The following is a 25,395-nucleotide window of genomic DNA, read 5'->3' on the forward strand; positions in this document are numbered from 1 at the left end:
TAACGGTCTTGGGTTGCATCACCGCCCCCCCCCCCCATTTTTTCTGGTGCTCCTCCAGCAGCTCTCAACTTCTCAACACTCCCTACTCCTGTGCTCCACCCCTGTTTCCCAAAGGCTTTTAAAGAACCTCCCTATGCGGGGGCCACTCCCTCCCCTCAGCTAATCAGGGACCCAGGGAAAAGCCTCTCGACCTGGCCTTTCTGATCCAGACGGGTGAGAGCCTCGAATGGCCACATTAGACTAGGCTCTCCCCAGGTTAGAACGCTGGTTCTGAGTATCCTGTTGAAGCTGTGGACTTGCCCTTGCCCTCTGTTCTAAAGATACCTACCTGCCTGCCTGCCTTTCAGAAAGAGCTGTCCTTGACCTTTGAAGGGAGGAGTTTATATTGATTCACCTATACCTTACCTCTGTTCCCCTTTCAACCACACAGATTTGTATGATGGAGGATGGGAGTGGGGCAGAGGTGGAGAAAGGGCTCATTGTGCAACACATACCAGAATTCAGACTCTGGCAGGGGTTAGGGAGATTGGTCTGTGTGTGGAGTTGAGGAGTCCATTTCCTACCTGGATTAACATGAAGGGGAGAGTTCTGTCTGTGGCCAGGGTTAGAGCCAGGAGTAGATGTCAAGGTCATGGTCTCATCTTTGAGGCATTCTATTCAGGAATGTCTGGTCATGATCCCTGTCAGGAACTGGGTTTAACTGGGATCCCTTGTTCTAAGAGGCAGTGAAAGGTCCTTAGAGTTGGCCTCAGGGGGCTTGACTTCCAGTCCTGGCTCTGAAACCCCTTTTCTGTGTGCCTGACCTTAAGCAAGTTACTTCCTCTCTCTGACCTTCAGTTTCTTCATCAAAACAATGGGTAATCAGTCTTCACCTCTAAGATTTCATCTAGTTCTGAAAATCTACTACTTTGAATCTGTAAGAGTATTTTTAAAAAGCTCTTCTATTGATCTTGTAGGGTTTTTAAAAAGACAAAGTAAGGGAAAAGAAACTGAAAAAAAATGCAAAGTATCAAAAAGAAATGAAATACTATTTTTCCTCCAATAAAAATATTATAAAAGTATCACATGTTCATTGTTGAAATTTTGAAAATATAGGAAATTATAAACAACATGAAAATCATTTGTCATCCTACCACATAGTTTAGCATCATTAACATTGCAATCTTTTATTTATATTTATTATATATTTTAAATAAAAATGGAATTATGCTGTATATAACTGGTTTGTAACCTTTGTTTTTCTCCTAAAATATATATTGCATTTTTAAATGTCATTAAATATTCTTGAAAACATGATTTTTAAAGACTCCATAGTATTCCATTCAATGAATGTGCCATAATTTATTTACTCAATTTTTTGTTGGGTATTTAGATTGTTTACCTTTTTTCCATTATTATAAATATAATTCCTTATGAATATCCTTTGTGAATATCTGATTTTAGGAACAACTGGATCAAGAGGTAGTGTATTAAAATTTCATGATGGAAACTTTCAAACATATACAAAAGTAAAATACCATAACAAACTCCTATGTACCCATATCTTAGTGTCAGTGACTGTCAACTAATGACCAATCTTGTTTCACCTACACCCTCACCTATTTCTTCCTATCAACAGATTCTTTTTGAAGCAAATCCTGGATGTCATGTAATTTCGGTATGCATAGTTTTAGTATTTTGTCACATGGTACCAAATTGATGTATTAAAAGATTTTACTAGTTTACAACAGCCCAGTTGCCACAAACTGGAAACAACCCAAATGACTATCACCAGGTAAATGAATTTTTAAAATGGTATATTTATTACAACAGAATACTACTCAGTGATGCAAAGGAAGAAACTACTGATACATGCAACAAAATGGATGAATCTCAAAAATGTGAAGCTGAGTGAGAGAAATGAGACCAAAATACTATATACCGTATAATCCCATTATGTAAAATTCTAGAAAATACAAATGAAACTATAGTGACAGAAAGCAAATGGATGGTTGCCTCCTGGGGACAGAGGTGGAGGAAGAGATGGACTATAAAGGGACATAAGCAAAGTTTTGGGGGTGATGCATATGTTCTGTATCTGATTGTGGCAGTAGTTTCATGGGTGGATATACATGTCAAAACTCATTAAATTGTACAATTTAAATGGCTGCAATTAATTGTGGCTAAATTATTCTTTAATAAAGCTGATTTTTAAAACATGCTTCCTAAAGTTTTACTGACAGAGTATTATACAAATAAATATTATTAAAATTAGTAAAAATGTGTGTGTGTGTATGTGTGTGTGTACACACACACACTTGCCAATTGATGGGTAAAAATTATATGTTGATATCTCAATATTTGGATTTGCACTTCTTTAGTAATATTGATTTTTTCTAGTTTATTAGTATTTCTTGTTTTTCTGAATTGCCGATTTAGTTCCTTTGCCTAGTTTTCTAATGAGATGTTTGTTTTTTTCTTGTGGATTTGCAAGACTTCTTTATATATCAGAGATATATAAAAATAACACTTTGTCATATATTTCAAATACTTCTTGCCAGTAGTCCTTCTAATTTTGCTTGTGGTTTTATCATTTTTAATATACAGAAGTTTTTTCTAAGTCAGACAGAAAGACAAATACCATATGACCTCTCTTATAAGTGGAATGAAAAAAAAAGTTCATAGATAAAGAGAATAGATTGGTGGTTGCCAAAAGTTGGGGGAGGTGGGGTGGAAGAAATGGATGAAGGAGGTTAAAAATAAAAATACAAAAGTTAGACGTTTTTACATAGCCAAATCTATATTTTCATGTCCATTATCATTTCTTCATTTACTTTTATGCCTAAAAAGACTCCCTACTCTCAAGACCAGAGGAATGCTCACCTATTTTCTTCTGGATTGCTTGTGGCCTTATTGATTGCCATTCTTGACTACTCTGGAGCAGAGTGGATAAGCACAGGTTTCCACTCTGGAGCCAGATAGAGCTGGGACCAAATCTCAGCTTCACCCCTTACTTACCAGCTGTGTGACCAAGGGCATCTTTCAGCTTCCTCATCTATAAAGTGGAGATAATAATAGTTTTGGACTTACAAGGTCATTTTTGGGATTAAATGAAATAATATATGTAAAGTCATTGGCTAGTGCTCAAGCAACATCAGCAAATGTAATTGGACATTTTTGGTTTTGGTCGTTTAGTATCTAAAAACTGATGATTTGAAGCAAATCCTGAGACACTGGAGACAGATATTCTCTCTCCCTATCTGCTGGCAGCAAGGTAGTGGGAATGTGGTTCAGGGTCTGCCTGTCAGATATCTCCCTCTGGACTTTGGAATTTGAGTGTTACAACACTGTAGGGGAGAGCAGCAGTTATTCCTGGAGGTCTCAGCAGCCAGGTGTTCAGATATACAGCTGCAAGTTTCTGTGGAGTGGACCATGCAGGCAAGGCATCCTGAGCAAGCCAGCCCTATGACATGATCCTGATTGTTCCTGCTTCCCTTGGTTCCTACCCCTTTCCCAAAACAGATTCTTTACATTTCCAGTCACAGTGAGGTCCCCACTAGCCTTCCAATAAACTCTTTTCCTGCTTCAGTTAGAATCAGACCCTGTGGTTTGCAACCAAGAACCTAACGGATCAGCCTACGATCTAACTCTGGAATTTACTTTGGCAGATGGTAAGAGGTGCTAGCTTTTTATTCTTACCAAATAATCAGATATCACTAAACCATTTGTTAAACAATCCATTATTTCCCCCTACTGATTTGAAATGGGTGACATTTTCCATTGAATGAGCTCTTGCCCTTGGGACTGTCCCATTGACTAGAATCCCACCCTCTTCTAGAACCCCAGAGGGTTTTTTTATTTTCTCATGTTCTAGAACCCCAGACAACCTCCTTGATACTAAACCCTCTGGACATCTAAGGATTTCCATGTCTTAAAGCTGGAGGACTGCATTCAGAAACATGTCTGCTGACTTTAGGTCTCCCCATAGCAAGCCATCTATCTGATAATTCCAGCCCAAATTTGGAGTATCTCAGAGGGGTTAGAGACATTTACCTAATGAGAAAAAAAAGAAAAGAAATGGCCCAAGACAAGTACCCACTCCCATTCCACCCCCCTCACTGGCTCCCTATTCTATTATTCTCATGCTCACCTATGGCAACACCCAGGTGAGAAGTGGACCTATTAACCTTCCTCCAGAAATAAGAGCTTGATCCAGCCTTCCTGAAGCCTACCAGTGTCTACAGTACTCACCTCCTTACCTACTTTCTTGGTGACATCAAAACTGAGTTTGTAAAGCAATGGAGGTGCCATATCTTGCTGGAAGGGTGGAAATGAGACTGGCATCCAGAGAGTCCTTGAGGAACCCTCAGCCCAGGCTTAGAGGATATGCCCAGGAATGGGGAGAGGCAAAGATGACCAGGAGAAGGAAGAGAGGGTCCTCTGAGGCAGGGATTGTACTTAATTACAGCATATCACAATGTTTGAGGATGTCCTCGCTGCCAGTGAGTGTATAGAAGAGCAGACACTTGTGGAAATGGTTAAGGGAAAGGACCAATCCTGATCAATGTCTCAGGAAATAACTGGATCTGGATATGGGGTTTGGAGAACAGGTGGTTGCATAATTGTCTTCAGCAAAGATCTGGTTTGTCTGGGGTTGTCATGGGTAAAGGATGAAAGAAACAGTAGGCTTGGGAGATTTTATTCTTTATTTATTGTCCCCAGCTTTATTGAGATATAACTGACATATAACCTGAGAGCTTTAAAAAGCAACAGGAATCTACACAATGGACTATTATGTGGCCACTAAAATGATGTTTACCAGAATTTTTTAATAATATGAAGAAATTCTCGTTATAATTTTAAGTAAAAATTAAAAAGCCTAGCTATAAAATGGTATATTGAGTTGAATCATAAACTATATGGGAAAAAATATGCATTTTTAAAAAGACTGGAAGGAAATGTACCAAAATGTTAGTAGCAGTTGATTGTTTTGGATGATAGTGATATAACAACACTAGGTACCTGCAAAATATTAAGGATCTATTAGGTACCAGGTTCTGTGCTTGGCATTTTACTTACATAAATTATCACATGTGTTTGCATAAGGACCCTATGAAGCAATTACTCCCATTTTACAGGTGAGAATACTGAGGCTCTCAATGTCTAACTAAAATCCACACAGCTTGGAAATGGCTTAATTAAAAATTGTGATTAAAATTATGTTTCTGCTTTTCTCTATTTTCCAAATTTTCGACAATGAACTTGGGCTTTCTGCCTTTACCCAACTTTCTTCATCTAATCAATCCTTCTTGGATTAGGAACAAAGGGAAATATTCTCTCCTGCTCCTTAGAATTTGTGATTGCTTTCTCAGTAGAGCAGGAGGTCCTGCTGGGGAACGACTCAGTCCCCAGTCCTGAGCAGAGAGGGGCACGGGATGATGCTGAATAGATGTTTGTGGAATAAAGGACTAAAGGAAGGAGTAAATGAGGAACAGTAACGAAAAAGTTAATTGTGATGATGTTGATTCGTTGTATATTCAAAGTGTTCGGGGAGGGGATAGCCTTTTCACCAGGATGTTGAGAAGGGTGTCCTTAAGTCTATAACCTTACTATGAGACTTGGGTCCCCTTGCCCTGAGCAATCCAGCCAACCATATCTCAAGTGATATTCCTAACTTTGGGGACTCCATGTACTGGGCCTGCCACCCAAGGCTTGTATTTACCTTGTCCCTCCCCCCACTGAAATACCTTTGTGGTTGTCAGACCCCAAATTCTACTGGCTGGAGGAGGGAGGGGTCTAAGATCAGGGAGATGCTGGATCTTAGAGCATCTTGAAAGCCTCTGTGGATAACAGGAAGTAGACTATATTTCACAAGCTAAAAAGAATAATAGATAATGGAATTCACATGATTAAAATGCCAATAAGAAAGGACCTGAATAGCCAATGAACACCTGACCTGCTCACAGGAATCTAGAAACTGGATTTTGAATTCCTTCCCAGTGATGCCAATGGCAAGGCCATGCTTGTGATGAGAGGGGAAAGCAGGGCCAAGGCAAACTTCTTGATGCCCCTGGTCCATACTCACTGAGTGTGTGGCCACCTCTTATCCCTGTGGGGCAGGGGGATAAGGGACAGGATAATGACTTCATTTACTCTTTGCCCATGCTAAAGTGGGCTAAGGAAAGATTTCATTGAATTGGTAGCACTCTGGAAAATTATAACCAATTCTCAGTAATCGGCACCAAAAAGGGGCCAGCAGTAGGGCCTGCAATTAAATAAAGAAAAATAGCAATGTTTACAATCTAATTTGTTTTGAAACAACAGATTTACCTTTATAATTATGATCCAGTGCAGGTTCCTGACAGAAGGAGCTGGAGGGTGCTCCTCTCCACCTGCACCTGAATAGGAAAACTCCAGAGCTCTCCTCGGCCCTCAGGCCTTGTTCAAATCCTACTTCCTCCAAGAAACCTTGTGGTTCCTGGGTCAGTTCTCCTCCCTCTCTGTGCCTTCTATCACCATCCTAGCACTGGGTAGAGCCCCCTTCAAGGTCAACTCTGTCTGTGTCTGTCTGTGACCTCCTCTCCTTCTACATTAGAAGCGCCCAGAAGATAGGTCACAGCCTTTCGCCTGTGTTGTCCATCTAAGCAGCCACCTGGACCTAGTACAATACCTGGCACACTGGACACTTCACTGGAGGCTCATTTATTGTTGTTCAATGGACTAGACTCACCCTCGTCAGGACCCCAGCTCCCAGAGGATGTGAGGTTGGGGCAGCTCTAAAGTCTTGGAGATTCCAGATTCCCAGGGCCCCCGGGAAGACCCTGTGGATTAACTGGGAATTGCCCTTATTTTCCAAGCTACAGAAGAGTATTTACCAGGCCCAATTACAGCTGACTTTCTTGGTCCAAGAGTGGGGAAGCAGCCAGCCTAGCTGCAGGGGCAAAGTGAGCCAGCGGGGATAAGGGGCACCTCTGGCAGGAGGACGAGTTTCCCACTCCCATTCAGTCACTGCCCCCACCCCTCAATATGAGACCAGAGTTGAGGTTCTGTAGGATCAGGAAAAGGGGGCCACACTGCCCTCTCTCCCATCCCTCTTTTCTCTCACAGTCCCCGCAGGCCTCCTTCTTTGTCTGTCGGTCTGTCTGTTGGCTTTCTCTCTGCTGGCTCTGGCTCTCCAGCGTTCGTTTCTCTCTCTCTCTCTCTCTCTCTCTCTCTCTCTCTCTCTCTCTCTCTCTCTCTCTCTCTCTCTCTCTCTCTCCCCCTCCCTTGGCTCACGTGACTGCCTGCTTTCAACGGCTCCGATCACCTCTTCCTGAGGCAGCACCTTCAGTTGGTAACTGGAGACACTCGGGTGTTGGGGGCAGGATGGGCTTCCTTCCTCCGCGTTTTCCTCCTCGCCTTCTCCGGCAGCTCCAGCCGCTCCTCCGGCTGGGCCTCGGGCCCACCACCCCTCTGGCCTCTCCCAGCCCCCACAGTGCTCACTGCCCTCCCCTCCCTTTCCTCTCCTCACCCTGCCCGGGCCTCCCTCCTCCTCTGCTGCCAGCCCTCTTTGGGGAGGGGGCTTCAGCGCGGGGGTCAGACGAAAAGGCTTGGATGAACTCGGGGGCACCCTAAGAGGCGCCCCACCACGTGACCCTCCCCCCGCGGGTCATTTACAGCTTCTCCTCCCCAGCCGGAGGTCTGGGGAGTTTGGGCCCCGAGACACTGTCCTTTTCGGGCCTCTTTCGCGCCACTCACTCAGCCGCGGGTGCTGAGCCTCCCAGCGCCGCAGACACCAAAAAAAAAAAAAAAAAGGACCGGGCGTGGATGGGGGAGACGCTGCGAGGACTGAGGCCGCTCTCTCGGTTCCCAGGCTGGGCACCAGCCAGCCTAAGCGAGGGGACTGGGGCCCCGCCGTCAGAAGGCTCCTTGTCCTCTGAGGTGAGAAGGTCTCCAACTTCAGGGGGACTGAGTCAGATGGGACAAACTCAGTCACCCTCCCCTCTGTAGTACAAGCTCAGTAAAAAGAAAAAACAAAGACGAGTCCAAAAGTGTGATGAAAGTGCTCTGCAAGCAGAGCTGGACCTACATGTTCATGAACTTCTGGCAGAACCAGATTGTTTTCCTGCCCATCTTGCCCAGCACTTAGCAAGCTCCTGCTCCCAAGCCTACCAATCCCCGACAGCAAATTTTAGAATTAGAAGTGAACTCTACTCTCATTCCATACCCGGGTAAATTTTTCAACAAAGGCTATTTAAGATAGAAGTTATCAAGTCAATCAGACAAAACATGTTCAAAGCTGTGTCGCTGTAAATGCACACTTAGCTAGCGGCTATAGCCAGGATACTAGCTGGATCCTAGACACCATGAGTATTCATTTTAGAGCCTAGGGAGGGACAGTTTCCTCAGAGCCCCCCTCCCAGCTGAGGACTCAAAACCATTTTTGGCAATAAAACTAAACTCCCTCAGGGGTTATTGCCTGTGGCCAGAGCCACACTTGCTGCACCTTTGGCATACCCCAGGCAAATCCTGATTACAAATTACCCGAATGCTGGGAGGGGAGAAGGAATTCCATCCCTCCAGGATCTTAAGGAGGGACTTGGGCTGAGAAATGCTCCAGGCTTGACAGGTGGGTATCATGCAAAAAAATGCTTACTTGCAACGAAACCAAAGAAGAATGGTCACCACAGCTATAATTTATTGAGCAATTACAAAGTGCCAAGTACATAGTACACCTCATATTTAATCCAAATAAGTCTCATGTGGTAGGTACTATTGTTATCCCTGTTTAACAGATAAGGAAACTAGCTCAGAGAAGGTAACTTGAAGAAGTCATAAAGCTGGTTAGTGGCAGAGCTGGGTTTGGAATCCAGGTCTGGCCACTGCCCAAGTCTGGGCCTTCAACCACTATATCATCCTGCCTCTTTTCCCACAGGGAATGATTCTAAAACTCTCCCAGAAGGAACAGGGACAAACATGGGCCAGGGCACAAACTTGCTGGAAATGGGCTATTTACCAAAATGTGGAAGGCTCAACAGGGACCTCAAGTCATCCTGCTGGCTTTGTTAATGCCTCAGACTCCCAAATAAAAGTCCATACTCCTAGAATCCGAAAGATGTGTCCTATCTGCCCATCCCCACAGAAGTCATCCCACTTCTGGTTTCTGTTATTTCTGGGTAGTGGCAAGAGTTGCAGGATAGTAAGCCTTGAGTGAGCTTCCTGGAGACAGTTATGCGGTGTGGGGGTGGGCTTGATAATGGACCCCCACTGCCCTACCTCCAGTCCTCCCTGGAGGGAGGACAAATAGACCCATTGATTCTAAACTCTCCCAGAAGGCATGAGAGTAATGACTCTGGACTGTGTGATGCCTACACCACCTTTGACCTCCCCACCGACCCCTGCCCTGGGAGGTTCCAAAGGCCACAAATCTCTGTTGCTTGTGGGGCATGTAGTTTGTGGTTGTTTGTAGTTTTGGAAGGGAGAGGAAAATGACAGGGGTAGGGGACACTGCTTCTCACTGTTCTGGGCTTCATGAGAGAACTAACAAGGGCAGGCAGAGCCCCTTCCAAACCCTGCCAAGACACACTGCAAGTACTGATAGGGACTCCATCATTTATTTTTGAAAGCAGCAGGGCTTTTGGCTTATTTGCATAAATGTTTGCATTGCCTGCTATATTTTGGTTCTAGAGAAGGGCACCAGGCCACAGACCACACATAACAGATTTGTAATTGGGCAACTCAGGCCTGGCCCTGACTAGGTGAGTTTACCAGCCAGCCAACAATGGGCCCTCATCCTTTGTGTCTATTTTTGAAAGTCCCTCTAAGGGCAGACTCTAACACCAAGACATGTGGCAATAGTAAGGTCTTGCCCCTAGTGGGGTACTTCTAAGCCAGATGTGTAGGTGAATGGATAGTTGAGGTAACATTTTGACTTGGAAATGCCTGGGAGTCTGGACTTCTCATTTCTGCTGCTCAATAAAGAAACATTTATTGAGTGTTATATATGTGTCAGACACTTTACAAGGCACCGAGATAACACAGCAAATATCAAGACCCTATCTCTATCATTGAGGCACTCATAGTCTAGCACAGGTGACAGAAACATGATCAGATAACTCTAGTGCAGTAGTGTGCCATCAGAGAGAAGATAAGAGAGGATTGCTAAAATAACATTCACCTAGTGGGGGGACAGAGTCTGGAGAGACTTGGATGCAATCGATCAATGTGAGTCTTAAGCATCAACCCTCTCCGTCTCCAAGCTGTTTTAACCTCTCAGATAATTGACTCCTTGTGTGAGCTCAGTAAATGTTTAAGCTCTCTGGGCTGCTTCAGTTTCATCATCATAATGGGAGCAATAATCTTGGAAATGGGCCCCTATGTGTCCTCTGTGCCCTACCTCCCATCTTGCTTGGTCCTATATCCAACATCGATCCCAGAGTGAGAGCATTATTTCCAGTTTCTTCAAGATGCCAAGCAAAAATGTGGCTGAGCCTGAGAGTAGGGAATTTTGAGAGGCAGTGGGAGTGGAACAGAGGTTCGGTTACGTGCAGAGGGTGTGGCCCCAAAGGAAGGTACAGGTAAGGGTGGGGATCGACCTTCTATTTTGACGTAACCATCTTTACGTGCCTAAAGTAGCAGCATCGGGGAGGAGAGAGTGAGGCTGCTGGGGAAAAGGCAGCTCAAGACCAGCAGTCAAGTGCGGTCTGCTTCAGCACCCCCGCCCCCATGCAATTCGTCTTGAGGACGGAGGCACTGAGGGACGGGTTGTCCTTTCCAACTTCCACCCCTCAACCATTGGAATCGCCTTAGTTTCTTTCTGGAGTTAGGCATTTGCCTACAATTTTTTTTTTAAATCTTAAATCCGGCTCACCTATGGGGAGGGGGTCACCAGTTCCATTACGTTTTCCCCACGCTAAGTAAAGGATTTTCTTTTATTTGTCGTGACTCCCTTAGGGTTTCTGGGTGGCACGGGAGTGCGGGGCTGGGCCGGGGCAAGCCCGCGAAGCTGTCCCTCCAGGATTTCCTGCACTCAGCAAGCGGAGGTCTGCTCAAACTTCAGCCTCTGACGAAGGCAACTCGGCTTCCCTTTAACAGCACCAGCTCCTGGCCCCAGCCCATTGGGCCGCCTCTTCCCCTCCCCCTCTGCCTCCGCCCCAGCGAAGGCTCCGCCTCAAGCCCTCAGCTTAGAGGCCTCCCTGCCACCTGCCCGCTGCCCATCCCACATGCAAAGCGTGACCGCGGGGGAAGGCGGCCGCGCGCTCCCATACCGGCCCCGCACCGCGGTGACCGCCAGCAGCTCCTCTACCCCGGCCTTCTGCGCCTACCCGGCATGCACTTCCAGGCCCCGAGCTATCTCGGAGCTGCAGCCCCGGGGTCAGAGCGACCGGAAGAAACAGGAAGTTTGGGACAGTCCTAGTCGTGGGGCCGGGAGCCCTAAACGGCAAGGCTCTGCACTCGGCGCTGCCTCTCCCTCCCGTCCCCCTCAGGCGGACTTCCCTGGGGTCCATTTCGGGGGCTGGCCTGAATTCCAAAAATCCAGATGTGTTTGGGGATCATTCAAGGCACACTCCCAGGGTTCTCTTTGCCGTAGCATCTGTGGGCTTTCTGGATTTAGGGGTGAGAGAGAAGTGCTTCTGCTGTCTGATGCAGTGGTAGGCCCTAAGGGTAGTTCGTCTTCTGCTCGCGGAGAGGGAGAAATTTTGGATGGAGGAAGAGGGCTGGAGATTAGCCTTCCAGGGCCATCTCTGGGCAGGTAGGGCAAAGATTGGAACCTGGTGCTGAGCCCAGGGTTATTGTCTCTCCTCACCTCCGCCACTTAGCTCAGCTCTAATCTGTCCCCCACACTAAGGCTGCCTCTATTATCTTCAGCAATCCTATCACCAAAGGGCACGGCTTTTCACCAGGGGCACCAGGCAATGGAGAGGGAATGCCTAATGTGGCCCCACTCCTTGAGTAGGAAAACTCAAAAGGCATGCCCTGTTGAAGGTGTCTTCCATCTGCACACCCCTTTAGCCAAGCAGGAAGGACTAGAGAGTCTCAGTCCCCTTGGCCTCCCTCTCACTCTCCACCCCCACCCCAACATGAGCTAAACCATTGCCTCAGGTAACCTCAACTATCCCTTCTTAAGCCTCTTGCTGGTCTATAGTTGAGAGGAGTCATGGGTCATGGTGTATCCTAGTGGGCCATGTTGATCCTAGCACTTTGCTTGGCCAATCCTTTCCAGGTTGTGCAGACAGGCCTTTTGTGTAGAAATGCTCATTCTCTTCCCATAGCCTTACACTCCTAACCAGGGAATCCTCACTCCCAGCTCACTGTAGCCTTGACTCAGTGTGCATCTTCCTAGATTTCCTGAGAGGAAGGGGAGCAAGCGGAACAAGAATGTATATTTTGGAAATAAAAAGGTGAAGGTAAAAAAACCTCATTGGCTGTAGAATGATTGTGAGACTGTCACAGACACCTCCAGGCAGAATCAATTGGTCTTTCCTCTGTGCTCCCATAGCATAGAATTTATACCTCTATTATCACACCATATTGTAATTATTTGTTTACATACTTCTCCCCACTGCTAGACAGTGAGCTCCTGGAGGACAGAAACTATGCCTTATTTATCTCCACAGTTCCCTACAAAGGTCCTAGCTCACAAAAGGGCTGTTGGATAAATGAACTAGAAATGGAAGGGATTCCATTAGATGACCTCCAGGATATCATTCAGCTCCAATATTCGGTGATGCAGTTTAAACATGTACCTATAGATACTCACATACATGTAAACACACAAACAAAAAGACAATCAGCATCATGCCATAGTCTGGGTGTCAGTGTAAGACAACTGCTTGAAAAGTGAACAGATGTTACATGATGCCAAGTAACTGGCCTTTTGAAAGCTGAGTCTCCAAATCTAAACATCTGAAGTGTTGACAGCCAACATCACAACTGATTTGGCTGATTTCCTCCCCACTTTTGTGACTTTTAAAGCAGCCACAGCCATACATGTAGAAATAGTGAATATTTGAGCTGAAAGGGCCCTCTGAGATGCTCTGGCACGAGTGTCTTTATTTTACAGATGAGAAGGTCCAAAGTCAGAAGCAGAAATGTCAGTCCTGCATTCTTGCCACTTGGAGCATACACATGTATGACACATGTTTGTATGCAGACACCTGCCTGGACCTGCACACATGGCTGCTGACATGTATCCCCAAACCTGCTACCACGACACCTTGGCACACGCTTTCCCCAACAGCTCCCTAGAAACTGAGGACAACTTCACACCCATGTGGCTGCTGATCAGCGAAAAAACGACAGGGGTAACCTAGGACTGGACAGCCCTTGCCAGGGCGAAGGAGATTGAGAAGTGAGAATTCTACAGGTTTACAGCTGTCATTTAATGCGCTCGATTCACCCAGCTCCCCCTAGGCCTCACCTCTGTTCGTAGAGAGTGAGGAGAGGAGACATTCTGGGCTCATCCCAGCAAGCCATGTGCATGCTACAGGTGTGGTATGCAAGTAAGCAGTGTGCTTCCAGCTGCTGCCTTGCACTTTGAGGGCTGACAAGCAACCCCCTCCTCCCAAACAAAACTCTCCACCCATGACTAGCCTCTCATCACATGGGCATGATTAAGGAAACCAAGGGCTGTTGCAAGCCCTTTTCAAAAGAAGGGAAATTATGGCTTTTTCTCCACCTCGCTTAACCACCTTTTCCTAGGGGAGTTTCTTCTCTCAGACCCACCTCTAACTGGAAGCCAAGGCTGATTTCACACCCCACCCACCTCTGGTGGCCCCATTACAGCATGCTCCTTTAATGCTCCCATGGCTAGTTTGCACACTTATCATTGGTGCCTAGTCATTGTTCCCCAGCAGGGTCCTCTCTCCCACCTCCACCCCACTTAGCATGAGCGTCCCATCCTTGCCTTTTGTAAAGTGCTGTTATAACTTTCAAAGCACTTTCCCACACGTGTCTTATTTCACTTTTACCACAACCTGGCAAGGCAAGAATTAGTAGCTTCATTTTATACACCAGGAGAAGCTCAGAGAAGATAAGACAGCTACCCAAAGTCAAACAGCCAATACATGGAATGGGGCAGCCATACTTCCATCTTTGACTACAAAATACAGACTTTGCCCATGCTATCACCCTAATTCTCAGTTGATGCCTGGCTCCCCAAAGGAAAGGAACTGTCTTTATGCTTCCTTTGTACCTCCAGGGTGCCTGATGTGGGATTGGCTCTGCACACAATGGACATTCAGAGGCCCGGGTAGACAGACAGATGATACAACCAGCCAGTAAGTACTGGAAGCTCCAGGAAGGAAGAGGCACTTGCAGACAAACACTGTGGTGTACCACCAGAGCCTTTCCAGCAGTCCACCACTTACGCGTCTCTTCTCTATCCTAACTGGCTCAAAGAGAGCAGAGCCAAGGCCAGAGAGGAGAGCATTCCTATCGTGTAGACCCTGGTTCTCCCCTCCCCTTCTCCTTTGGGGCTTTGGAGCTCATGAATTAAGCGAATATTGGAACTAGTTGTATACTAGTGGGAGAGGGATTGTTGTTTGGGTCCTTCTTTACAGGGACAGATTGTGCCGATACAATGCCCCAAGGCCCCAGCTCTTATGTTCGGGCTGGCTTGGGCTGAGGGCGCCCCCCTCCCCTTTTATGAGTCTCAGCTGATTTCCCTTGAGGGCAGCCCCACTAGGCACCCCCCACATACACACCAATCGGACTCCCTTAAGGTACCTGGGCCCCGCCCCAACTGTCCTCAGGGGTGGAGCCAGCCCTAGGGCAAGCTGGGGCAGGAAGTGGTTGCAATTACACACTCCCGCCCTGCACTGCCTGCCACTGCCAGAGAGACATTGCTAACTCGGCCAGCCTCAAACGCCAGGTTAGGGGCTAGAAGAGGGTTCGGCCAGGGACTCCCGGGCTGGAATGAAGCTCCTTTCTAGAAAGAGGAGAGTATCCAAGGCTGGGCAAAGGCTGGAAACCTCAATTACCTGCTGGTTACATCCAGAGATGAAAGGTGGGGGTCGTGGGTCTCTGTTCCCACCCCAGCATGGCATTCGCTCAGCACCCTCATCTCTTTTAATCCTGGTCACTAGCTAAAGGCAGCTTTTCCCTGATGTTTGGGTCTCCTGCTCTCAACCGCCAGGACAGCACACCCTGATCCCTCCTACCAGGATAAGACAGGCTTTGATCCTTTTCTACTGTAAACCACCAGAGCTTTATAACCCCCATTTGTCCATAGTTTCTTGGGCATTCCCATTGGAGTGGGCTCTGGGCCATGTGGAGGGTGTGACTAGTGTGGCCACAGGCATGGGCTAAGGGCTAAGTGCTGTGTACGGAGGGATGGGGCAGTTTGAGAATGTTTGGCTGGGACAGCTTCAGAATTCTCTGGGGTAGGTTTTCACTGAAAGCACCTTTAGCTCAGAACATTGAGGCTACATTGGCGGAATGGAGGTAGAAGGGGGCTTAGTGAAGAGACGGAGGAATGAAGAAGATATGGGCGTATAGGAGAGAATGGAATAAGTGAAGTAGTTAGGTTAACAACAACAAAAAGCCTAGAACTCAGTGAATACAATGGGGCTTCTCTTTGCCCTTCACCAGCATCTTCTTGCAAAGCCCCAGTTTCCTTGGGTATGTCTGCACTCTACAAAGCCTGCACTCAGTGGTTGCCTCCCTAGCTTCAGAGCCCCATTTCACATCCTACTATGAAAACTTCACATTGCCCTCCTTTACTTGTCCTATTGACACCGTTCCCCTTCTTCCAGGCTAGGACTGCTCAATCTGCTGAGGTGGGCTGGGCTCATTTTGGGGCTGTCCAAAGATGAGGCTTTCCCCTCCCCATCCCGCCCATCCAGGTAGGAGCCAAAGGCTTTGTGGCCCAGCTTGGAGGGGTGGTGTCCTCAGTTTCTAGGGAGCTGTTGGGGAAAGCGTGTGCCAAGGTGTCGTGGTAGCAGGTTTGGGGATACATGTCAGCAGCCATGTGTGCAGGCAGCCCTTTTCCCTGAAGTTCCAGGCTCCAGGAAGACTGTGAAGCTGAGTCTTAGGCAACTTCAAGCTCCATAGACAAGTAGCAAGAGAAAGAGGGGAGAAAAAAAAGAAAAAAGATACAAAAAAACAAACCCACCATGCTGCCTATTACCAGGGGGCTGGAGGGACTCTTAACCCTGCCTTCGCCTTGCTTCACTCAGTGACGGAGCTCACAATCAGAAGATTGTCTTTGAATATGAAAGATGATGACAGGACACTGGATCAAATAAAGGAATAAGGATAGAAGTGTTTTGTAAACTATTAAGTTTTATAAAGATATGAGGGATTACTATTATTACTATGCATTACAGATTTTCATTTTGCTTCCATGGATCTGGTTTATTAAATACTCTCCTTAATAGAGGAGCATGACACAGCCAGGCTAACCTGGGGTTTTTGAGGACCTGAGTGAAGCATCACGTGTGTGTGTGTGTGTGTGTGTGTGTGTGTGTGTGTGTGTGTGTAAGAGAGAGAGAGAGTCAAAGAGACAGAGACATACAGAGACAGAGAGGGAAGGTAATGAGAGGGAGCGACTGGGTGGAACCCCTTCTCTCAACATTTATACCCTGACAAAATGGGGTTGTAATGAACAAGAAGGAGAGACATTAGGGGGGGAAAACTAAACAAATCATATGGTCAGAGAGGTCTAGGAGACAAGTCTTATTCTCTCTGTACCCTCATTACACAGAGCAAGCTGGGGGGAGGAGCTTGAACTCCCAATGTCTGTCTGCCAAATGAATGACTGATGGTACAAAATGAGGGAGGGGTGCACCAACCCTTCTGTCTTCACTGATGCCACTATAGTGCTGATTATGTGCAGTTGAATCTCAGCTCCTTGTAGCTGCAGGAGTCATGTCCTACCAGCCCAGTCCTCCAAGTGCTGCTGAGTCTTCGGAAGTCTGTGGCACCAAGTCACCATACCCCTGATGTTTCTGCCACAACTAGAGGCCTGGCGTTCAAAGGGCAAAGACATAGCCAAGGCCACTTGCACCGCATGTCACTGTTATTTGATTCACAGGGCCCTCCAGGTTCTTACAAAGGCTCTGGACAGTTCTGAACATCAATCAACAAACAAATGGGATCATGGATGGAGAAGCACTTGGTGACCTTCAAAGCCCCATAAAATATAAGGGATTATTGCATTATATTGCAAAAAGAGATTTGGATTCTTTGAGGGTTGTGGTTATTTGGATTTCGGCAAACAGGAGTTTACTTTGTTATAAAATAAGTACGTGTAGAGTATCTGCACATGTGCGTGTTCAGAATAAGACCCATAGACAGAAACTTGCCTTGCCAAATGGCACAGACAAAGATTCATTTAGACCATGCAAAGTCAATATTGGTAAGTTAACAAGAAGTCCCTGGCCCTCTTTTTCAATATGCTTTTAAATAGGTGCTTTCATTAGCATCTCCCCACAATGATATGCCACTGTTAAATCCCTCTGACTTGCATTCAGTCAAATAAAGCACACAGGGAGCTTGGAGGAATCTACTTTTGAGAATTGCAGGCTTTGAAAACTTTGCCTGGGATAAATTTTCAGGCACAAAAAACATGGTCTGTGCAGGTCTTGGCAGGACACTCCAGACCCATGTCAACTTCCCTCCATTCTCTTCCCTCATGGTACAGCTCTACAATGCCTCCATAACAATCTCCAGAATAAGAAGAAGGCTCCCTTTCAGTTAGTCATTCAATCAACAAACATATTTTGAGTGCTTTCCCAATGGTTCCAGGCCTTCTGGTAGGCCCCCGGGGGCACAAAAATGTAGAAGCCTTCATCTCTCACCGTTCACCTCTCAACTCTCAAGCGACATGTTTTGTGGCATCTCTTCCCCTGCAAGGCTCTCCTTGATGTTCACTTTATTCTGCTAAATGAAGTCAGTATGAGTGGTTTTAAATCCAGCTTGGTTGTTTAGTCTCCTATGGGGCAACGAGGGTCCCCTCTGGAAAGGACAGTGCTCAGAACATCAAGTAGGACTCTCAGACATAGGGATCATGTATCACAAACCTCCAGAAGAGATGCAAGCAAACCTGAATCTTTTTTTTTGTCCACACCCTTGGAAGGTCAGGAGAAAAATCATGTGATTAGCATTGTGTTGAAACAGTATTCTCACCTCAGGTTCTGTCAGGGCAGACGCTTAGGGTCTGGAAGGACTCTCTGGTAAATCCAGCTTAGGCAGTTAAAGGGCCATCTTTTTCGCCTCCAGTACTTGGCCATGTACATCCTTGGTGGGGAAACTCTAGTTAGTTAACTAGAACATTCAGGCAGAATGACATCCTGGATTTTGGAATTTTCTAATTTATTGAAGGTTCACCTCCAACTCCTTTCTTGTTTAGCTGCTTGGTGTGGTAAATCTACCTAACATGCATGAAACCCCCTTTATAGATTATCAGTAGAGTCTACTGAGCATCTTGATGGAACCTGGCTTTTTTGACTAGGTGTCTTGCAAGAATTTGTGATTAAAGGATCCCAAACTGGGGTCCTAGAGCCCATAAAAGCCTGGGAGAGAGTCTATAAATTACGTCTGTATTTCATAAAGTCTAGTGAAATGTACCCACATGAGGCTGCAGAGGTTAACTACAACGTCAAGTGTTTTTGGCTTTGGCTGGAATTAAATGACCTCTGTGTGGCTCTCTAAGACTGATCTGAAGCTATGGTGCAGTTTTATGTGTATCTGATACATTTTCAAGTGGCAAATTATTACTTGAAAATACATCCCGTTCACATAGATAAGCGCCTTGAACACAGAGAGTTAAGAGCATAGACTCTAGAATCAGGCTGCCTGGATTCAGATACCAACTTGAACACTTATTAGCTTGGAATGGATAAACAAATTATAATACATCCATATGATGTAATATTATTTGGCCATCAAAAGGAATGAAGTACTGATACATGCTACAATGCATAAGAACCTTGAAGATGTCTTGCTAAGTGAAAGAGGCCAGAAACAAAAAGCCATATATTATGATTTCACTTAAATGAAATATTTGGAATAGGTAAGTCCATAGAAACAGAAGGTAGATAGGTGGTTGCCAGAGTCTTGGGGGAGGGAGGAAATCAGAGCAACTGCTTAGTGGGTATGGAGATCCATCTTTGGGTGACAAAAACATTTTGGAACTAGGTAGAGGTAATGGCTGCAAAATATTGTAAATGTACTAACTGCCACTGAATTGTTCACTTTAAAATGGCTAATTTTATGTTATGGAAATTTGACATAACATTTTTTAAAATCTTACAAGCTGGGCAACTTTGGGGAAATCATTGGAACTCTTTATACCTCAATGTCTTCATCTATAAAAGGGGAAAATAATAACACTTACCTTATGAGGTTATTATGAGTATTAAATGAGTTACTATTTTTAAAATCCTTAGGACAGTATGTGGCATATACTAAGTGATATAAAACTGTGTGTTAAATGGAATCTATGAGGGGAAAGAAACAATAAAACCCTTGGTAGTGAAAAGTTTGGGGATCTCTGGTGAAGATGAAAATGGAAAAAGTATTAATTAATTAATAATTCAAGGTGAAGTCCAAGAGTCCCCTGATTTTGAATTCCCAGTAGGGATTGCTAGAAATTCAGAGTACAAGGTACCACCCCAGACCTATTCAATAAGACTCTGCATGGGAGGGTGCCTTAGCATCTGACTTTTAACAAGCTCTCCCCACCAATGATTCTTATTTATTTATTTTTTAAGGTGAGGCAACCCTTGTTTGACTTCACAGATTGCAACAACCTCGTCAGCTTACAATTCCTTATTTTTTTAAATTTTTTACGCCTATAGCACTTAGTCTTCCTAGGTGGTCTCCCATCCAAGTACTAACCAGGCCCAACCCTGCTTAGCTTCAGAGATCAGACAGAATTGGGCTTGTTCATGGTAGTATGGCCATAGACTCAATGATTCTTATGTGTATTAGAGTTTGATAAAATTTGATGTGAGAGTTTAGACTGAATGTGCACTGAAGGCAAAACACTGGCTCCTTAGATTTTTTAAAAATCTAAATCTCAGGTAACTGGGAATTTAATCATTTTGTGACTTCCTTCCCAAATGGACAATTCTTCCTCTGGAACTTCTTGAAGTTTAATGAAGAAGAACAGACACACAAGGATACATATAAATATACACACCTGAAATAAGAACAGTATCTTCACCGAGTTATCTATAGCAGCAAAACTATGTGCTTATTCTATTCATGTTGGAAGCACTATGTTGGGCTGCATGGAGGACACAATAAAACATGGTTCTTGCCTCAGATACTTACAGATGATAAAAAACAAGATGGCTACTGAAAAGGCTGGTTGATTTGAGAAGTGTGGTGTGTGGTGGTGGTGGGGGTTGGAGACAGCATGGTGGGCAGGACTTGAGGGGACCCAGGCTTCCACCGGATGCCTATTGTCAATCAATCCCAAAATATTCGTGGAGCCTGTCTGCTCAAACGTTGTCAGGTACTGGGAGGAGGGGAGATGCTGCTTTCTATGACAAGGTGCTTGCCCTCAGATGGGAAGTAGAACTAAGGCACAGAGCACAGAAAAACACTAAGTGCTAAGTTGTACTGTACTTACCTACAGCGCTAAGAGTTCAGAAGCAAAAGCATTCAGAGAAAGCTTTGTGGAGGTGGGGCTTGAAGGACTTGGCCAGGTGATATCTCTAGAAAGTGGTGGAGCAGGGATTCAAACTACCATGTCTGTCTAACTTCAGAGACTGTGCCTGTAACCATTAAATGGAAGGGGAAAAAAAGAAACCAAGAGTTAAAACTGAGTCTTTAATTGGCAAGAAGGAACCCAGGTGTGGGCCTCAGATTCCCCACTATAATACAAGAGGGTTGGATTAGATCATCCATTCATTCATTCACTTAATAAACACATGCAAAGGCAAGGGTGGGGGATATTGGTGGGAGGAAAGGAAGGAGGCAGTGATATACAACAGATGAGAAATACTGGGTCCCTTTAATAAAAGGAAGTGAAAATCTAGTTGGAGAGACAGATGGGCAGAGAGTAGCAGTGCTAAATTATGGGCCAAGCTCAGTTCTGTGGGGTACCCTGAGGAACAGTTAACTTCCATGGGGAGGGAGCGGGTGTCAGGGAAGGTGGCATGAAAGAGCTGGCCAGGGTAATAATGGTTGAGTGGGATTTCAACAAGCTAAGGACATAGAAAAGACTTATGGAATAGTCAAGAAAGAACTTATCTAAAGAATGGCCAGAGAGCCAATTGGGTTAGAACAGAAGCCTTGTGAGGAACACAGAAGGAAAGGAGATTGGAACCAGATCAGGGAGGGCCCTGAAAGTTAGGTGAAGGCTTATGAAATTATCAGTGGGCTGCCATGGCCAGATTTTTAGGAGGACAGATGATTTCTTTCAGTCCCTTCCTCCTCTAACACTGTTTGATTAAGAACCTCGTTAAATGCCTAGAAATCTTAGGGAAGGTGGGTTTGACCTAGAGAGGCCTCTGGGGTGATTTTATCCCCCTTTCTTATTCACTCCCCTTGGCTATAAAATTAAGAAAGGTTGTTGGTTGTTTATAGAGTTAAGTTTTACCAGACATACTGTTTCCCCATCAGACCCAGGACTCTGAGAGGGCAGAGACCAGACCTTCCAGAGCATGCAGTGGGCTGCTGGAATGCCTCTCCAGCACCAACCTGCTGCAGTAGCGTTTGTGCATTTGAGATTTACAAATAGCAAGTAGAGGAAAGGAATTCTTCCCTTCAGCCCTTCCCAGGACATAAAGTGAAACACTAGAGAGCGCGTAGTGTCTATAACTCATGGTCAGCCTAGTACCTCACTGGAATTTGCAAGGCTCTTTCTCTATGTCTCTTTTCCCTGGTCCCCTTTCAACTGGGGTGACTTAGAATGAACCCTGTTGCAGCCCTGAGACCTCACATTCCAAAACTGACTCATCTTCAACTGACCTGGATTTAGGAGATGAAGGGACGACCAGAAACTTCAAATTTGCTTCATTCTGGCACTCTAAAGATCTAAATCAATGGAATTTTGTTGTTGTTGTTGTTGTTGTTGTTGTTGTTGTTGTTGTTGTCATTGTTGTTGTGGTGGTGTCATAGGGATGGGCTATTTTTCCAGACAGACAAGGTTCCTGACTGCAGAACAAAGCAAAGAATTGAAACAATTATTCTATGAAGTCAGAGGTTGGTTTGAGGCCTAAATTACCATGGGACCCACAAATGCTGTTTTTTTTTCTGGTAAGTTTCAGAGGGTAGGACCCAAGCAGGTGTCACCCCTAGGTGTCTGTACTGCACCTAGGGAGGCTGATGATGCCAGTGTGGATGATAATAACTTCTGCATGAGTCCAGTAGTTTACAGTGTATTAAATTCTTTCTCATCCATTATTTCATTTGATGCTCAAAGGTGTCCCTGTGAGGGAGGTAGGACAGATGAATTAATTTCCATATTTTTGAGTATGGGGAAGCCCCAAAACACAGTACCAGACATTAGGCTAACACTACTCAAATGTTAGGGTTTGCTTGAGGCCCCACTGCTAGCTATTGACAAGACAGGGCTAGAATCTGGTTCTTAGAACTCCCCAGACAATCCTCTTTCCATTACACCTCTCTGAGAGTCTAGTCCCAGGCCAGAAGCTATTACTAATGGGAGAAATAATTAGAAAAAAAATCTGCCTGAAAAGGAATATTTTGGCAGTAAATAGAGGTGCTGTGCCACATTGAAAATAATTCTGAATGTGGAGTCAGGACTACTGTGGTTGAGTCCTAACACAAGAGCTCACTAGCCATGTGACCTTGAGCAAGCCACTCATAGGTGTTCATAGGCTCAGTTTCCTCAATTACAAGTGAGGAACAAGTGAAATAACAGAAGTGAAAGGGCTTTGTTAACACTCTGATGGTGTACAAAGGTAAAGCATTATTATTATGATTATGTTGTGGTTCTAGCCTCAAATAAAATAATCATTTATATCTACATTCTCTAAAAGTTTCCCATAACTCTCTTCATCCTGCTCCTTGGTTTCAACATCATCTCCTGTAGGGCAGGAAGCGTGGCTCCAATAGGAAAGGGCTCAGAGAAGCTAGAGCTTTGGCCAGAATCAATGATTTTGCTCCAACTTTGATTTCGCCATGATGCAGCCAAATGGTGAGACATAGACAAGTGGGAGCCAAGGGGTCCAGAATCCATTTCGGCCTCAAACCAAGGAGCATAGTGGCCCTAAGGCCCTAAGGGCCTTAAGGGAAGTGGAGATTTAGTAATTACCAGATTAATTAAAATCAGTGAAGATACCCAATCCAAATCAAAGCAGAACTGGTGGGGCCTGCATTATCAGGCTCAAAAGAGGTGACTTCCCTCTTAATAATGCATTTTTGATTTCACATGTTGATCAGTTTAAACAAATTGTTTCCAATCTTTACTTTCCCTTGGTGCAACTTAGGCCAAAAATTTTTGAGATGTGTGTGTGGGGTGCATGGCAGTAGTCAAGTAAAACAGAGGTTCCCCAAACAAAGTAAAATGGCAAGCATTATGTCCACATTACTGCAATAGATTTAAGGTTGGTGAGGACAGCAAGACACCAGGTCTCAGACAACCACAGCCTTAGTGGCTTGCCGTTCTCCAAAATACACACATCCTTTAAACCAGGTGAGGAAGAATACTAGGCAAATCTCAACAGCCATCTCTATGGTCCTTCCAAAGCAGAAAAGACACCCAGTAGCTTAAACGTGGAACCTCTGGGCCTAGGAGGCAGGGAGCTGGAGGAAGACATTAATCCAACAGGGCTTTCTACTGGTACAAATGACCTTCTGGCATCCTTAGTAGAGATAAGTATATAATAAATAATATTAATACATCTGCACATAAAGACTGTTTTCAAATTCCTGCTATTTGTTTCATGTTTTGTTTGCAAAGCCCTGACCCCTTCAGGAACTGCTGGGCACATCCCCTAATGCCCTCTAGGCTGAGGCGATGCCTTTGAAGTCCACACCACCAGCTCAGGGTTGGAGCTGCTAAGAAACACCCTAAGCCTGAAAGCAAGTCGGACCGCAGCTTCAGCTCCTCAGCAAGCTGCTCTCGTAGCTAACATAAAGTCATCAGAGTTCCAATGTTGACTGCAGACTTCTCATCCCTTCATTTCCAGGGATGCCCTGGGATGTAAACACATAGGAGAATTTATTCCTTCGCCAGGAGGGGAGTAGTTAGGTTAAAGGGTAAGAGTAAAGGGGCTCGGTCTGATGATTGAGGAGCCCGGAAAAAGTGGACAGAAACTGAGTCCTTTTCAAGCCCGGTTTTCGACCCGGAGTCCTGCAGGCGTCCCCTTTACAGACTTTTCGTCTCCTTCTTCCTCATTCTTCCCTCAGGCCCCTCGCTCCCATCTCCCCCCAAGCCCCCGTCCTGACCCCTGCCCCCGCCAGATGCCTCTACACACCCAGGCCAGGGAATGCTCTTTGAAGGCGGCCCAGGGGTTTTGCAGTCTCGGAGGTCGCCACGAAGGGTGGGCCTCCCCGCAGACGCGAGAGGAGGCAGCGAGCCCCGGCATTGTCCCTTCCTCAGCACCTGTCCCACTTCAGCTCTGGGGTTGGGGCTGGGGCTGCGTCCGCGGGCTGCCTGGGTGCCCGAGCACCAGAGCCCTGCATGGAGGTCGCCCGGGTTAGGGAAGTGGGGATCCAGGAGAGGGGCGGGGCATCTAGCGGGGGCATTCTCCCTCATGCAAGACCCCACGTCCCCCCATACACTGAGTCTAAACGGAGCGAGAGAATCACACATAAAGCACGAGCGAAAAGGCTTGCTCTCCAACCCCGAGCGGCGTTGCTCACCCCCCACCCTTTCCAGAGCTGGGGGCTGACTGGGGAAGGTGGGTTCGTTCTTCCCCCGTAGCCGGTGCGGGGTCTGTGACTGCCCCGTGAGGTTCCGGCTTCCCCGGGGCTGGCAGGGGGAGCCCCAAGAACTGCAGGCTCGCTCCCCCTTCTTCCTCCTCCTTCCCCTCCTCCCCCACGTGTCCTCCCGGAGCCCAGCGGCCAGATCCCAGAAACCCCCCCCCGCAGCCACCTCCCTCCTCCTCCTCCTCTTGCCGCTTCACCCGCTTCCTCCGCGCGGTGGAGAGGAGCAAAGTTGCGACAGCGGCCGCGGGCTCTGCCCAGGTGAAGGGGGCGCGGTGGGGGGTGGGGGGACAGTGCGGCCCTGCTGCGGGGGCGGAGGGAAGATAAAGAAACTTGCTTTCTGCGGCCCCTACCCCGCGCGGATTCGGATCTTGCGTGGACCAAGCCCTCGTGGCGAGACGCGGCAACACCACGGGGACCGAGGCCGGCACCGGGACCTGGACCCAGACCCGGACCACGCGCCTGGGCCGGATTGGCGGGCGCAGGCAGAGGGCCAGGCCAGCACCCAGGCAAGGGCGGGGTGTGTGGCGGTACACTGGACCGAACCCGGGACTGCGATGGCCTAGGCGCGGGCCGAACCTGGACCGA

The 25,395-nt window shown here is 46.3% G+C and overlaps 1 pseudogene; it reads right to left on the reverse strand.

The window, feature by feature from the left end:
• Window positions 1-19,751: 19,751 nt before the first annotated feature.
• On the reverse strand, window positions 19,752-19,870 carry LOC118607911 (annotated as a pseudogene).
• Window positions 19,871-25,395: the final 5,525 nt, after the last annotated feature.

The sequence above is a fragment of the Rousettus aegyptiacus genome, unplaced genomic scaffold (genome assembly GCF_014176215.1).
Source record: "Rousettus aegyptiacus isolate mRouAeg1 unplaced genomic scaffold, mRouAeg1.p scaffold_m13_p_9, whole genome shotgun sequence".
NCBI classification, from domain to species: Eukaryota; Metazoa; Chordata; class Mammalia; order Chiroptera; family Pteropodidae; genus Rousettus; species Rousettus aegyptiacus.